Genomic DNA, 17,601 nt, shown 5'->3' on the forward strand with positions numbered 1-17,601 from the left:
ATCAAAGAAGTATAAATGTAATCCATACAACAGGAGATAACATTTGTAAATAATATATCTGATAAGGATCTTTATCCAGAATGTATAAAGAAGTCACACAACTTAGCAACAATAAGAGGGGCAAACAACACAATTGAAAAAGGATCTGTGTAAATATATCTCCAAAGAAGATGCATATAAATAACTAATGAAAGGAGGCTTATTATCATTAGTAACCAAGGAAATGAAAATCAAAACAACAATAAAATATAATTTCAGACCTATGTTAATGGCAATTAGGTTTACCTTCTTTTAACCCTTTTAATACATGTTTGTTTATCTTCATCTACTTGAAAGGTAAAGATAGAGAAACAGAGAGGGAGAGAAAGAGAGAGAAAAAAAGGGAGAAAGAGAGATTTTTTATCTTCAGTTCACTTCTCAAATGCCCGAAGTAGTGAGGACTGGATCAGGCAAAACACAGGAAGCTAGAATTCAATCTAGGCCTCCCACCCGGGCAGCAGAGGCCCAGGCACTGAGTTGTTTTCTGCTCCCTCCAAGAATGCATAGCAGAAGGCTCCAGCAGAGGAGTAGCCCAGAATAGAACCAGCATTCCAATACGAGATGTGGTTAACCCAAGTGTTAGTCTGCACCTCCTTTGTATAGTGCCTCTTTCTGGATGACAATACTTTCTCTTTTTTTTAAGATTTATTTATTTATTTGAAAGTCAGAGTTACAGAGAGAGAGAGAGAGAGAGTGAGAGAGAGTCTTCCATCCACTGGTTCACTCCCAAATTGGCCACTGGAGCTACACCTATCCAAAGCCAGGAACCAGGAGACTCCTCCAGGTCTCCCATGTGGGTGCAGTGGCCGAAGGACTTGGGCCATCTTCCACTGCTTTCCCAGGCCACAGCAGAGAGCTGGATTGGAAGTGGAGCAGCCAGGTCTCAACCCAGAGTCCACAGGGGATGCCGGCACTTCAGGCTAGGGTGTTAACCTGCTGTGCCACACAGCTGGCCCTGACAATACTTTCAAAAAATGGAAAATTATGAATTTTTCTGAGATGAAACAACTACAACTCTAACATATCATTAATGGACATAGAAAATGAGCAGCAAATATGAAGGACTGTTTGGTAGATTCTCCAAAATTGAAACATAGATCCAACAATTCTATTCCTAAATACAGCCAAGAGACCTGAAAATAAAAGTTTACACAACAAATTGTACACAGATATGCATGGCAACATTGCTTCTAATAGCCAAAGTTGGAAACAATTCAATTTCTATCAGCTGATGAATGTGTAGACAATATGTGGCATGTGCATGTAATTGAATATGATTCATAGATAAAAAAGGGGAAAAATACAGGCTACAACATCTGGAATTCTGAAAACATTATACTATACTAAGCAATAAAGTTAGATGCAAAGGCCATGTATTGTAAGATTCCATGAGTATGAAAGGTCTAGAATACATAGACAGATGCTTAAGGATGCAAACAAGTTAGTGCTCAAAAGAGCTAAGGACTGAAGTGTAATTGATAATGACTCCTTAATTATTGTGTAATGTAATCATTCTAATGTGATGAAAATGTTTCGAATGACATCATAATGATGAACAAAATTATTATTTTAATAAAGGCTAAGTCAATATGTATCTTCAAATGGTTAAAGTGGCAAAACTCATTTCAGTTTGAAAACATATAGAAAAGACATTTCTGGGAGAATTAAGCCTAGTGCATGAAGCACCTGCATCCATCCCACATCTGAGTGCCTGGTTTCTATTCCCAGTTCTGGCTCCTGACTCCAGCTTCTCACCAGTGCAGACCTATGTAGGCAGCAGTAATAACTCAAGTAAACTGAATTCCTGCCACCCTTGTGGGAGATGTAGATTGTGTTCCAGATCTTGGCTTCAGTTCTAGCTCAGCCCTGGCTATTGCAGATTGCAGTCACTTGGGGAATGAATCAGTTGATGAGAGCACATTGTTTCTCTCTCTCTCTCTCTCTCTCTGTGTGTGTGTGTGTGCTTGCCTCTCAAATAAAGTAAATTTTTAAAGGAAATTTCTAATACCAGTTGTGGGAGAAACAGGGAAAGTTATTTCATTGGATGTTATATGTTTACTCCAAGATTTCTTAAAAGAGAATGCCTTTCTTTCACTTGTTTTTATTCTGAAACTTGTGTGTTGTAACACTAGCATTACTCAATAGCCATTTATAGAGACTAGAAAATATTATCTTTCCTAGTAATCTCTAAGCATCTTTAAGATATGACTATTTTTATGATCAATTTAGTTGACTCTTAGAAACTCAGTCTCTTACAAAGAATAAGCATATCAATAAATAACTGTTTGATTTCTTGGCTTTGGGGAGTCTTCAGAAAGTTCATGGAAAATGAAAAGGTTTCAAAAATTTCTCTGCACAAAAATAAATTTATCTTTTAATTTTTCTACCCAATTTTGTAGTTCCCTACTGTGTTACCACTGTCATTGCCTTGCCCATTTCTTGCCTTTAGATTTGAAGACAAAAACATGGTTTCCCTTCATATTTGCAGGTAGTATAAAATAGCTAACACATGTTATGTTCAAAGAGATAGCTCAAGCACTAAAAATATACTAAATTTGAATTAAAAAATTCAGATACCCATAGAAACATTACCTTATGTGGTATGAAAAGTTATTGTCATCATTTCTTTCAGTACTAAAACATAAATAGCTTCTTAAAATCCTAGGATAAAGTAAGAGAAGATGGAGAATGACCCACTTTCTAATAAATGAGAATGGCAAGGATTTGTAAACTTGACATTGATAAATTTCATATTCAGCTCTTATTTTGTAACTATTTTTTGAAAGTGTATGTCTGCTTTACTTACTCCAATATCATTTTCTTTTTTTTTAAGTTTTATTTTTATTTATTTGCAAGTCAGAGTTACACAGAGAGAGGAGAGGCAGAGAGAGAGAGAGAGAGAGAGAGAGAGAGAGGTCTTCCATCTTCCATCTGACGGTTCACACTCCAATTGTCTGCAACGGTTGGAGCTGTGCTGATCTGAAGCCAGGAGCAAGCTTCTTCTGGGTCTCCCATGCGGATGTAGGGTCCCAAGCACTTGGGCCATCTTCTACTGCTTTCCCAGGCCATAGCAGAGAGCTGGATCGGAAGTGGAGCAGCCGGGACTAGAACCGGCGCCCATATGGGTTGCCAGCAATTCAGGCCAGGGCTTTGACCCACTGCGCCACAGAGCTAGACCCTCATTTTCTTTGTTTTTAAAGATGAAATATTTATTAAAATATATACTAATTGTCCTATGCTTAAATGTCAGTGTGGCTATGTGACTTCCATATAGTGTAGCTAATTTTAAGGGGCTCTTCACAAATGCACACAACACAGAAATAAAATAAAAATAAGCAGACCCTGTCAAAAAAAAAAAAAAAGCAGAAACAACTGCTATTTCAGACATGATTCCCTTAAAGTGGATACATACTAGAAAATGGAATTGCACATTCTTTACATTTTCACCTACATTCATGGGGACAGTCCATCACAGGCAGAAGGGTCACTGTGACCACAAGTCTCTTCATACTTCCTATGTGGTTTTATATTTGAGCTATGAATATCAGTTATCAGAGCCAAACTTCTTCTTAACAAGTACCATTTTTATGTCCATTCAGTCTCTTATCCTTTCTGGGCCTATACATTTGCAGAAAGGAGTAGACACCATAACCAGGTTCATTTCATGCATCCAAGTGTGATGCCCAGTCTTCATATGCTGTACAACTTCTGTAAGACAAAAGAAGTGACTCACAGCAGGGCCATGTAGCTGAGGAAGTTCTATATGGAGCATAGCACATCCTGGCACATCTTCCGTTTCATCTCCGGGTCCAGCTTTGGTGCGAGGCCCTCCATTCAGAACACCTGCTCACTGGCTTCCAGCTGCCGGCAGCACTGTGCTCTCCCCATCTCAGTGGCCGCCGCACACCCAGAACTTCCAATATAATTTTCATACATGGTGCTTCATTGCAAAATGCATCTAGTAACACAGTAAAATGACTCCTCCATATTATTGGAAACAAAAGTGAGCTGATGGATTAGTTTCTGTAGTTTCTTGTAGCATCCTAATTTAAATTAAAGCTTTAAAGAACTAAAGTTAACATCCCCTTTCTTAATTTAACTCTTTGTCTGTTATATTTTCATGGCTGAGCTTAAACATAAAAATATATATCATCACTACTATACATAATTTTTTTCAAAACATAATGTATTTAATTTTACTTTTTTATATTTCTTTTCCCATGTACTTTTATTTCAGCATTCTTTTTAAATTGCCCACTCTTCTTTAACAATATTGCTGATATTTATTTTTGTGGTACTTGAATTAAGAGTGTTCTACTGTCTACCTTGTGTGCAATTTCTCAACCAGGTTGTTTTCTTTCCCTGAGTATAGCTTCTACTAAAGCAAAAAATATGATGTGAACTAGCAGTATCTTGACTACTTTATACCCCTGAAAACTGTGTTTTTCATTATTATTTTGAATTTTCATATAAGCTGTCCTGATTTTAACCCATTTTTCATAAGTTATTGAGTTATGCAACTCAACATAGGAAGTAACACAAATAAAACTACTTCCAAGGACTATCATTAGGAAATTTTGAATGAAATTTATTTTGTTATAAATATAATAGAATTACAAATAGTTTATCAGTGTCATTCTTGGAAATGTGACTTTCTTTTTCAATGATGGAAGAATGCACTTTGACACAGTGGTAGCAAAATAAAAAAGGTTAAAACTCACATGAATGGATAACTTTTAGAGTTCTTTAATGAGTCCTTCCAACTTGAAATTCTGTTCTCTCAAGTTCATAATTTTTATAGTAAGCCTCCAAAATAAAATGGGTATTTAATAAGCAAAGTATTGGGAAATATTTTCAACCAGTTGTTGGACAGTGATTTGAGGAACGTCAAGGAAGGAAGGAAGGCTGGCTCTATATCTTCTTTAGTTTCTTTTCTGCAAAAGCTGATTCCTGAAAAAAGTTGTACAATTGCAGCTGCTATTTCCTACTCAGCCCTTCCTTGATTCTCTTAGACATTAACTGAAAGAAAATTATGTTCAGGAATCACCTTATGGCCACTGGATATCCTCCACTCTCCCTTTACCCACTACCTGGGCTGTACTACTCTGCTACCTGAGGTGGAAATAGAGTTTTGACTGAAAAATGACTTCATCTTGCATTTATTAGGTGTGGTAAGATATTATTTTTGAGTTGAATGATAGGATGAAGGAACTATTTTTAGAAAGCTTATATCTGACTAAAGATTGATAAAAAGTTCTTTCTTTTTCAAAGTCAGCAGTTTTTATTTATTAGCCCAACAATTCTATCAAAGTAGATAATTAGATATGGTAGAATCATTCTAAGACAAGCAACCAGAGTCTGAGCGACTTCCTAAGAAGTTATGGTCCTGATTATTTTGCTAGGTGGTGTTGTTTTGCTAAGGAAAGGACAGAAGGGCAGAGTTTGTTTTGGTATTTTTGCTTGTTTTTAGTGAGTGCTCATTTAGTGACAAAGAACTAAACACTGAGGAAGCAGGATGTGGTAAATTATTCACTTTATGACTTCAAAAAGCTTCTACATTACGGACAGCAACCTCATAAATCAATAGATAATGGACATAAATAAGAATTTGAAAGCAGGAGTTGGACAAGAGTTTTGAGGTCATTCTGGGTAATCCCTCCTAAGGGGCTGCCCTATTGCAACATTTCTGAGAAAAATTTTGACTTGATGTAAGCTTGCTTTATCTTTGGCTTTTCACAAAGCAGTAAATAAACAGGCCAAGGACAACAAAGAAGCTAAATTCTTTAAATTGGCCATAAATGCGCTCTGGGTTCACTTTGGCACAATCTTCTCTTCCTTGCCCCTGTTCTAGAAGAGCAGAAGACTTCTCAGTTTGCCCCATTCATGCTTCCTGTGAGCCACCTTGCCCATGATCTCCCAGAACAAACAGCCCAGTCTCTGTGAGAACATCTCCTATAATAGGAACTTGACGATATCACCAACATGTCTCTTTCAATTTTGGAAACATTAATTGTCAGACTTTCCTCTCCAGCTTTCTGGCTGATATCAAAACTAGTTTTGAATCCTGTAATGTCAGAAAACATATTCCGCCTGGCGCCGCAGCTCACTAGGCTAATCCTCCACCAGCAGCGCCGGCACCTGGGGTTCTAGTCCCTGTTGGGGCGCCGGATTCTGCCCTGGTTGCTCATCTTCCAGTCCAGCTCTCTGCTGTGGACCGGGACTGCAGTGGAGGATGGCCCTAGTACTTGGGCCCTGCACTCGCATGGGAGACCAGGAGGAAGCACCTGGCTCCTGGCTTTGGATCAGCGCAGCACCGGCCGTAGCGGCAATTGGGGAGTGAACCAAAGGAAGAAAGACCTTTCTCCCCACCCCGCCACTGTCTATCTCTGCCTGTCAAGAAAGAAAGAGAGAAAGAAAGAAAGAAAGAAAGAAAGAAAGAAAGAAAGAAAGAAAGAAAGAAAGAGAGAGAGAGAAAGAAAGAGAAAGAAAGAGAAAGAAAAGAAAAGAAAGAAAAAAGAAAAAAAAAACATATTCCTCGAAGATTCCCAGCTTCTATGGCTTTATTGGCAGTCCCTCCCTTTCATGGAGACAAGAAAGTCATCTCTTAAATTTCAGATTCTTTGTCATGTTTTTGCAGTTTGAAACAGCACAGAAAAAGCCAACAATTTTTTTTTGCAGCACAATCATGCAAATTTTTGAAAGAATTACTTTCCCTCTATAGTCACTTCCAGATTTGATCTTAATTCTTGTATTTCTAGTCTCTCAAACCTGCTACAACTTCTCCATAACAAAAATTATTTTTCCATCGTGTATGCCAAGCAGAACATTCTCCATTTTTTTCATTTCCAGTTGCAAAGTACAGATCTCCTAGCTGACCCTACCTGAATCCCAGTCATTTTCCTAGGATATCACGATTTTACCAGGAATTTATTTATATCATGATAAAGAATCCCACACAATTGGTCCCTGATGATGGCTTCACTTATGATTTTGACTTTACAATGATACAAAAGAGGTACAAATTTCATAGAAATAATCCGATGCTCATATTGAAGTGGGCTGTGTGTGTGTGTGTGTATGTGTGTGTAGCTGCTCTTACTATTGGTAAACTCCTGTCTTGCTATTTTTTTATCCTACTTTGTCAACTTGCTTTTTCTCATTTCAAGGGATTTTTTAAGTAGTAACCTGAATTTGTGTACTTAGTCTACCCATTTGATCCAGTTTACAGTATGTTTTCTAGTTAATTTTATATTTTTGTTAGTCTTTATTTCTATTTAAACTTATTTGTGTAATAAACCCATCTTAGTTAATTGAGTTATGAAAATAAAGAGTTTTTGGTAAGGTAAGCATTTAGACTAATGGTTAAGATACCCATGTTCCAGATCATTGTACCAGGGTTCAGTTTCCAGCTCTAGCTTCCGATGTCAGCTTTTTGCTAATGCAGACCCTGGTAAATAGCAATTGTGCCTCAAGTACTGGGTTCCTACCACTCACATGGGAGACCTGGGTTCCTGATTGGTTCTTTTTTTAAAATTTGTTTCTTTTGGGGCCAGCGCTGTGGCATAATGGATAAAGTTGCCACCTTCAGTGCCAGCATGCCATATTGGCGCTAGTTCAAGTCCCAGCTGCTCCACTTCCAATCCAGCTCTCTGTTATGGCCTGGGAAAGCAATAGAAGATGGCACAAGTTATTGGGCCCCTGAACCCATGTGGGAGACCTGGAAGAAGCTCCTGGCTTCACATCGGGTCCACTCCAGTCGTTGCAGCCATCTGGCGAGTGAACCAGTGGATAGATGAGCTCTCTCTCTGTGCCTCTTCTTCTCTGTGTAACTCAGACTTTCAAAATAAATCTTAAAAAAAGATTATTTTTTTATTTGAAAGGCAGAGTAACAGAGAGGCAGAGGCAGAGAGATAAAGAGAAGTCTTCCATCTGCTGGTTCGCTCCCCAAGTGGCCACAATGACTGGATCTGAGCAGGTCCTAAGCCAGTAGCCAGGAGCTTCTTCTAGGTATTCATGAAGATACAGAGGCTCAAGGATGTGGGCCATCTTCTACGGCTTTCCCAGGCCACAGCAGAGAGCTGGAACGGAAGTGGAGCTGCTGAGACTCAAACTGGCACCCATATGGGATGCTAGCACTGCAGGCGGTGTTATGCCACAGTGCTGGCTCCCCTGATTGGGTCTTGACTTTAATGCAGCCCAATCTATGCCATTGCTGATATTTTGTGGACAAACCAGTGAATGGAAAAGCTCTCTCCCTCCTTCTGTTTCTGTCTCTATCTTTCTCTCTCAGCCTCTCAAATAAAACAAAGTTTGTGGAAAATATAATTCAAGGATAAATTTATTTTGCTGCAAAAATTTTGAAGTTCATGCATTTGTTGGGTCTTCAAAAAGTTCATGGAAAAGTGTACTCTGAGTAAATTCTGCATGGGTATTTTTGGTCCACAATGAACTTATCATTTAATTCTATTCCCCACAAACTTTTAAAGTACCCTCACAGTATCTTTCAGCCTGTTGAGTGAATAATATTATTAACTATAGAACATGTTGACATTGACATTTACACAGCTTTGCCTGTCATCCTGTAGTGGACTCATTTTCTGAATTGGAGCTATATTTAATTAAAGTGATACATAAATAAGCAAAGTATTTAGACCTACCTTTACTCTAAATTCTGTGATTTGACAAGCTACATGTTACTGCCTGTGAATAACATTAAATACGGAAATTTTATAAGGTATAAACTATTTATATGAACCTAATCTTGTAAAGATATCATGAATAAGAATTCAGACCCATACACTCACATATATGTGTGTATATATTATACATTATGACTAAAGATTATACTCAAGGAAATTCAAAATACCAAAAAATACAAATAAAATATGAAGTCCTAATATAGTTATTTGTTCCACCTAAATATAGAATTAGAGCATGCCTCATACATAATGGGATTAGGGGTCCCTTAGATGGTATGACTGACTTAAAAGGAGAATATCTCTCAAATTTTGAAACTTACAGCTTACCCTCAATTTAAATCTAATGAAAATAAAAAAATGTGAACATAACACATGACATCAGCCAAGTTGATTCTGAAGGACCACCTGTTTCTCATATCTATCATTTCCTCAATAGATAATTATTGGGGACCCGCTATTCAGTACCATATCAGGCCTTATAAGATGGACAAGGGAACAAAATAATTCAAGATGATTCTTTTCTTAATATTTTCCCACAACTTTCTTGAAGTATAATTGACACACAAATGTTATTTATATTTACAATGTATAATGTGATATTTTGATATTTGTTTGCATTGTGAAAACACCACCACAATAATCCTGGTTAACATATCCATCACCTCAAAGAGTTATCTTTTTTCTGTGTGTGGTGAAAACAGTTAAGATCTAGTGTCTTGGTAACTGCCTGAAAAGCAATATGATGTCAGTAACTATAGTCACTATTAATCAGGTCTCCAAGAGTGACTCAATTCTGCATAACTGAAACATTGTGTCCTTTGACAAAAATCCCCTCATTTCCCCCACCCCCAGTCCCTGGAAATCATGATTCTTCCCTCTGCTTCGATAAATTCCACTTTGTATAGTCTGCTTATGAATTCATCCCTATTTCATTGTACTTCAAATAGTGTCTCTTGCACTTATCTATGTTATTTCAGTTAACATAGAAAACCCCTTCTTTATTAAGCTAAATAATGTCCTGTGTGTGTATTATATATTCTTTGTCCATTCATTCATCAATGGGCACTTAGGTTGATTCCATATTTTGTATCTTATGAATACTGCAGTAAACATGCCAATACCATGTTTCATATCTGTTTGACATACTGATTTCATTTCCTTGGATATGAAATTACACACTAATGGGATTGATAAGTCATACAGTAATTCTACTTTTAATTTTTGAGGAACCTATATACAGTTTTTTAAACTGGCTGTTCTGGGGAAAGCGTTGTGATATAGTAGGTAAAGCCACTGCCTGTGATGCCGGCATCCCATATGGGCACCTGTTCATGTCCCAGCTACTTCACTTCCAAGCAAGCTCTTCAATGATGACCTAGGAAAAGTAGTAGAAGATGATCCAAGCCCTTGGACATTTGCCACCCACATGGAAAACCCAGATGAAGCTCCTGGCTTCATCCTGGCTCAAGCCAACCCTGGTCATAGTTGCCACTTAGGGAGTGATTCAGTGGATAGAAGGTCTCTCTCTCCCTCTCTCTCCCTCCCCCTGCCCCATTCTCTCTCTCTCTCTCTCTCTCTCTCTCTCCATAACTCTACATTTAAATAAATAAATAAATCTTTAAAAAATTTTTTAAATAAATTGGATGTACCATTTTATTCTCACATGAAGAATGAATAAGAGATCCATTTTCTTATAAGATAACACTAAGTTTTTTGGATAGTAGTCATTCTAATAGGTATGAAGTGATATATGAGTTTTAATTTGCATTCCCTTAATGATTTCTGATTTTGAACATATTTTTGTATACTTGTTAACCATTTGTCCTCATTCGTTTTCTTTTGAAATAGCTACTAAGGTCATTTGCCTATATAATTTTTAAAAAATTTATTTCATTCACTTGAAAGAGTTTCAAAGAGAGAGAAAGAGAGAGGGAGAGATCCTCTACCCACTGTTTCTTCATCTCCCAAATGGCCTCAAAGGCCTGGTCTGGGCCAGGCCAAAGAAAGAGGTAGGCACTCCCAATGGGTCTCCCACATGAGTGGCGAGGTCCCAAGCATTTCAGTAGTGGTTTAACATGCTTTTTTTCCCCCTTTGCCCAATTTTAATTGGTTATTTTTATTGCTATTGAATTGCCTGAGTTATTTACATATTCTAGATATTAATCCCTCACCAGGTATATGATTTACAAATATTTTCTTTCTCGTACTTCATAAGTTGTCTCTTCACTCTGTTAACTATTCCCCTTGCTGTGCAAGGCCTTTGCATTTGATGCAATCTGATTTGCTATGTTTTACTTTGTTTCCTGTATTTTACTGGTCATAACCAAAAACTCTGCCCCTCAACAGCTTTTCTCAATGTGGAATTCTGGTAATCTTAAAGATTTGGGTCTTTTTGGCTGGTGCCGCGGCTCAATAGGCTAATCCTCCACCTGTGGCGCCGGCACACCGGGTTCTAGTCCCGGTCGGGGCGCCAGATTCTGTCCCGGTTGCCCCTCTTCCAGGCCAGCTCTCTGCTGTGGCCTGGGAGTGCAGTGGAGGATGGCCCAAGTGCTTGAGCCCTGCACCCCATGGGAGACCAGAAGTACCTGGCTCCTGGCTTTAGATCGGCACGATGCGCCAGCCGCAGCACGCCCGCCAGCCGCAGCGGCCATTGGAGGGTGAACCAATGGCAATAGGAAGACCTTTCTCTGTGTCTCTCTCTCTCACTGTCCACTCTGCCTGTCAAAAAAAAATAAAAAATAATAATAAAAAATAAATAAAAATTTTAAATAAGATTTGGGTCTTTTTTATATTTCTTCAATCCATTTGTATTGAATTTTGTATATAGCATGAAACTTACTGCAATCCCTAGGAGATTTCCAGTGGCATCTGGTAAACAAGGATTCAGTCTTCTGCATGTGCAAACACATTCATTGAGGAGAGTATCATTTACCTGTTATGTGTGCCTGGTACATTCCTTGAAGAGTCATTGACCTTAAGTTCATGGGTTTATTTTTATATCTCTATTCTTTTCCATTGGCTTATCTATATATTTTATGCCAGTATCATGCTGTTTTGATTGTATCATTTTGTAGTACATTTGGAAAGCAAGTCGCTTCATGCCTCCAGCTTTCTTCTTACTCGGGATTGTCTTCGCCATTTGGTGAAATTAATAGTTCTATATGAATCTTAAGATTTTGTTTCCCATTTCTGTGCAAAATGCATTATAATTTTGATGAGTATTACATTATATCTGTACTTGGGGCAATTTGGACATTTTAACAACACTAATTCCTTGAATTCACTAACAGGATATCTTTTCACTTACTTGTATCTATTTTTTTAAGAAAAGTGGTTTATTTAGTTCATAGTATTGGCTTCTGTTGAGGGTTTCATTGTGGGAGGTCTTTTTTTTTACTATGACATTTAGGCATTCTTTAATAAATATTTAATAAATGTTTACAGAATGAATTAAAATTATTTTTTAAATTTGACAGATTCAATGTAGTTCATAGATATAATTCTCATAATATAATGATACTCGCTTTTTCCTTCCCACTCTTCCTGTTTTTCCTTTTTTTACTGTCTTTCTTTCTGTCTAGAGTTTGAGATAATTTATTTTTAACCTAAGATTCTAATCAACGGCTTAATACTCCTTTAAATAATAGAAATCAATGAATAAAAAGTAAAAAAGACTCTATTTAAGCAGGAATATAGCCATGTGTCATACTAAATTTCATTTAATGAAAATGTATTGTTGCTTTCATGGTATAGGTCTTTCACCTCCTTGATTAGATTTTTTTCTTTCTTGTGTGCTATTGTGAGTGAGAAGCCCTCTTAATTTCTTTTTTGGATTGTTTTTTGCTAAGATATAGAAATGCATCACATTTTTGCATATTAATTGTATTTCCTGCAATTTTATTATTAATTTTTTATTGATTTTTAAAAACTTTTTGATGGAGTCTTTAGTCTTTCTCAATATAGAACATCATGGTATCCTCAAACAGAAACAATTTAATTTTTCATCCTCCAGTTGGTTTAGTGTTTGCAGAAATTACAATTTCCATCTCAATAATCTCAAAAGATTTCAAATGCAAATGAAATGATCAACATATCTTTGCTTTTGTTGGAAATAGAAAAATTTAGCTTTTATTCAGTTTCTCATAACAGTAGGTTCTACAAGCTTTAACCTTAGACCAATGCAAATTCTCAATCTGTTCTCTTACATTCTTTGCTGATGGATTTAGGAAAACTAGCTAACCTGACTGAGAATCTTTTCTTCTTTTATGATTTTTAATATCAGCATAATGATCACAATTGTATACAGTTAATTTTAGGATCTCTTGAAGAGCCCTTTGCATATGTATATTTATTTTATCTATCTAAATTAATATAATACTTACCATAAAAAGCATCAAAATGATTTTAATACCCTTACTTGTAAGTGTTCATTGTGGTATTTATTAAGAAATCTAGTGTGTGTGTTTCTAGTGTCCAAATTTAAATAAATACATTTGAACATAATAGCCTGGACTATCAGGCTTATATCATCACAATCTATTAGGCTAAAACGCTGATGCTCTAAAATAAACACAATGAAACTGCACAAGCTCACAAAAGTAGACTGAGAAATATATTAGGTGGTGATAAGAGCTAATACTTCATACAAATATGGCATGACGCACCCCTTTTCATTCACAACCATTCTTCTCAGCTATGCAAGTGCTAGGCGTTATTTCTTAACAAGGGTCCTTAAAGAGCAAAATGAAGAAGATTCTATATTTCACTCAGTTTGCACATTATTTTATTATAGCTTTTAAATAAAACTAAGATGAGTGAGATCACATTACCATCTTCAATCAACATTCAGAACAAATCTATTGCAAATAATCATTAAACGATATCTCGGGCCAGCACTGTGGCTCACTTGGTTGATCCTCCGCCTGTGGCTCCAGTATCCCATGTGGGCGCCGGATTCTGTCCCGGTTGCTCCTCTTCCAGTCTTGCTCTCTGCTGTGGCCTGGGAAGGCAGTGGCCCAAGTGTTTGGGCTCCTGCACCCACATGGGAGACCAGAAAGAAGCACCTGGCTCCTGGCTTCAGATCGGCATAGCTCCAGCCATAGCGGCCATTTGGGGGGTGAACCAGAGGAAGGAAGACCTTTCTCTCTGTCTCTCTTTCTCACTGTCTAACTCTATCTGTCAAAGAAATAAAATAAAATAATAAATAAATAAAAAACAATATCTCAAGCACACTGTCCAGAAGACATGCCATGTCAGATCACATAAGCTAATTCAGATAATAAATTACAAAAAAATGTATGCTGATGTTTTATCTCTGAATTCTAATAATGGGTATACAATAATGTAACTGTCATTCATTAAATATGCTTATTAGCGCTCTAACTTTCCAGTAATCATAATATTGACTATCCAACAGATAAGAAGACATAACTGTAAAAATATAGATTATTTATATCATGTTGGTTCAATTACCCTAGGAATAATAATTATAAAGATAATTGTAAAGGGCCCAGCATGACTCCTGCATCCCATAGGGGGTCCAGTTTGTGTCCTGGCTTTCTCTGCTTCTGGTTCTGCTCCCTGTTAATTATCTGTGAAAAATCTCAATACATGGCCTAAGGATTTGGACTCCAGCCACCCACTTGGGAGACCTGGAAGAAGTTCTTGGGTCCTGGCTTTCGTCTGGTCTAGCCTTGGCCATTGCAACCATTTGGGGAGTCAACCAGCAGATGGAAGATCAATCTCTCTCTCTCTCTCTCCCTCTCTTTCTCTCTCTCCGTCTCTGTAGCTCTTTCAAACAAATAGATAAATCTTTTCAAAAAAGAGATAGGTATATAAACACTAGTTTGTTAATAACACGTGCTTTTCTACTTGCCCATTCTACTTGCCTCCCTCAGTTACAAAAAGGAAATATATTAAAATCTTAGAATTTTCTCAAATTCATTTATTAACTCACTTAGCCTTTACCTAATAACAATGTTTACTTGGCTTCAGGCAACGAACTTACCAGACAGTCAAAAATCTGTCTGCCAAATCAATGCCAATAATCTTCTTTGTATTTTAAAAATTAATATTTATGAAGGGAAGGCTACTTTTGTAACTTTGTAATTAGATGTCTATTTTTTCTTCATAAACAGAAATTAATGACTTGATGTTTATGCAGTTGTCTGCTTTCCAAGTAAACATTTATCTTAGAAATTCATAAAAGTCACTGTTTTTTTTTTTCATGGTTTCACTTTATTTTCTTGTTTGGTTTCATTTTATTTTTTTCTCTTTTATTGAGATAACATTTAAATTTGTATTATAGTCGAAGGTTTAATGTTCCACTAAATTTAGTAATATACAGTTCTTAACAAATATTTAAAACAAAGCTTGACAAAACATTATAATTACAGCAAAAGTGATACACACAGGCATTTCTTTCTTTTTTGTTTTTGCTTTTTGATTTATTTTTAGTTTCAGCTACCTCATATACCGTCTAGCCTTGCTTTTTGAAGAGTCAACAACGAAGTTTCTTGCTTTTCCCCCTTCCTCTAACCTTCCTTCTTTATCCCGAACCATTTGTCTTTCCTTTTATTGGTTTCATATTCCTTGCTCTTGACTTTTCTTCATTCTCCTCATCCTCCATGAAGTGAGTGTCCATTGATGGAATCATATGAAGTAATGTAGGAAGCAGCCAATGGGGTGTGACAGAGGCAGACGCGAATCCTAATATTCACAAGGCAGGTCACCGTGGTCAAACCATTTATACCAGAGAGGAAGGTTCCTGATCCATAACCTAGGGATCCCCTCAAATTTTCCATTTTGTTTTTCTCAATAAAGGGAGTGATACCTGACCAAATTTTTCCCTCTCATTGGCAGTGAAACAAAGACAGGGCCAATGAAGCAAGAGTTTAAAAGGACAACAAGGAAAAGTTGTTCAGTGTTGTAAATGAGATAAGTTCAGATGCCAGTTGAGATAGTATAGTGGATCTGCACAAGACAGTGTATAGACAGAGGGATGTATAAAGAATAGAGGCTTGGCTGGCGCCATGGCTCACTTGGCTAATTCTCCACCTGCGGCGCCAGCACCCCGGGTTCTAGTCCCGGACGGGGCGCCAGATTCTGTCCCGGTTGCTCTTCTTCCAGTCCAGCTCTCTGCTGTGGCCCAGGAGTGCAGTGGAGGATGTCCCAGGTCCTTGGGCCCTGCACCTGCGGGAGACCAGGAGAAACACCTAGCTCCTGGCTTCGGATCAGCGCGGTGCGCAGGCTGTAGCAGCCATTTGGGGGGTGAACCAATGGCAAAGGAAGACCTTTCTCTCTGTCTCTCTCTCTCACTGTCCATTCTGCCTGTCAAAAAAAAAAAAAAAAAAAGAGAATAGAGGCTTTCTGAGGGGGGAAAAGCCACTGTAATCCAAAAGCAGTACTTTGGAAATTTATAGTTATTAAATAAAAGTTAAAAAAATAAATATAAATCTTTAAAAAAAAAGAATAGAGGTACAGTAGAATTCAGCAGTTGGTTAAAGAGAGACAGAAATGAACCACAGATTGGAAATGGAATAAATGCACATTTATGCCATCTTCCCCTGCTGTTTTTATAAAAAGCACATATATTACCTGATGGTTATCTGAGAGAGAGCCTGGCTGAAGAGGATGACAATCACACTAAGCCAAGCAGGCAAGGAACATTGCTATGGGGAACAGTCCTAGAAACGGGTGTTACGATTTAGCATAGATATGTCTTTTTTTTCTTAAAAGAAACAATCTTGGCTTATATTTTATTCATAGAAATCATTCTTTACCCCTTTGCCTTGAGTGAGTTTGGCTGCGTATAGATGTGAGTCTAGTAGCTTTAAATTCACCTGTGCCCTTGAAACAGCAGTCTGTAGTTCGTTCCACATTGTTACACTGTCTGCATCTATTCTGCTTTCTATGTGAGCTCCTTATGCATCTCCCCTTCTTAGAAAATTGTGTTCTGATGTTGTTGTTGAGTTAACACTTTGCTTTAATGTATAAACACACACACATCTCACAGGGAATATATAAATAACTCAAGAATAGCAAAACTGTGTAGTCTCTATGAAAAGCAATTAAACTGTCTAAAACATTTGTGTTTATCCAAATAGAGGACGAATGTGCAGGGGTTTATTAATAATGAGTGAACATGATTCCTGTTAAACAGAAAGTTAAAGTAGGTATTTTCCTTCAGACAGAAATAACAAGCATAATTCTCCTGATTTTGCTCCCACATTAACAATTATCTGTTGTATTCTCAAAATTTAAAATTCATTTGTACATTGAACTCTAAAGTACAAGAGTACATCTCCAAAAAGAATTTCAGTCATGATTCCAAACCTTCTTTTCACATTGGAATCTTGTGTAGAGCTTTAAATATCACCAAAATTTGAATTTTTCCCTGAGAGATTCTAGTTTTAAAATTCTGTTCAATTTAATGCATAGCCAAACCAAGAATCACTCTATAAGGGCCTGCATATGTATGGGGGAAAAAAAATTTCTCCTCCAAACTCAACTAACTATAAGAAGGAATGTGAGAGGGCAGTTCTTTCTGAACTTTAAATGTAAAATGAACCACTCAGTTTATAATTATTTTGTTGGATAAGCCTGGGTTGAGTTAATCTGGACCACCCCTTGCTTAGAAAAAACATAAGCTACTTGGAAGAGCAGGAATTTTGTAACCCACCTCAACTGGAGACTTGGCTCTGGCCAATTGCTTGCTGACATGCTTTGAAAAAATGATTGGGTCTCTTGTGGCATCAGTCTCCTCAACAATAAATTAGAGATGATAAATTAACAATTCTGGAGCTTATGAAGTTAAATAAAAGATATTCTGTATAATATTTATCACAAAGGAAGTACTCAGTGT

General features: G+C 37.2%; 1 protein-coding gene and 1 pseudogene across 1 annotated transcript in view; one reads left to right on the forward strand and one right to left on the reverse strand.

Moving 5' to 3' along the window:
* The window catches only part of DPP10 (dipeptidyl peptidase like 10), a 1,526,588-nt gene that overhangs the window by 668,426 nt on the left and 840,561 nt on the right, over positions 1 to 17,601 (forward strand). The window lies entirely within an intron of this gene.
* Positions 3,730 to 3,876, reverse strand: LOC108176922 (mitochondrial import receptor subunit TOM5 homolog pseudogene; annotated as a pseudogene).

The sequence above is a fragment of the Oryctolagus cuniculus genome, chromosome 3 (genome assembly GCF_051225735.1).
Source record: "Oryctolagus cuniculus isolate XC-2025 breed Fujian yellow rabbit chromosome 3, ASM5122573v1, whole genome shotgun sequence".
NCBI classification, from domain to species: Eukaryota; Metazoa; Chordata; class Mammalia; order Lagomorpha; family Leporidae; genus Oryctolagus; species Oryctolagus cuniculus.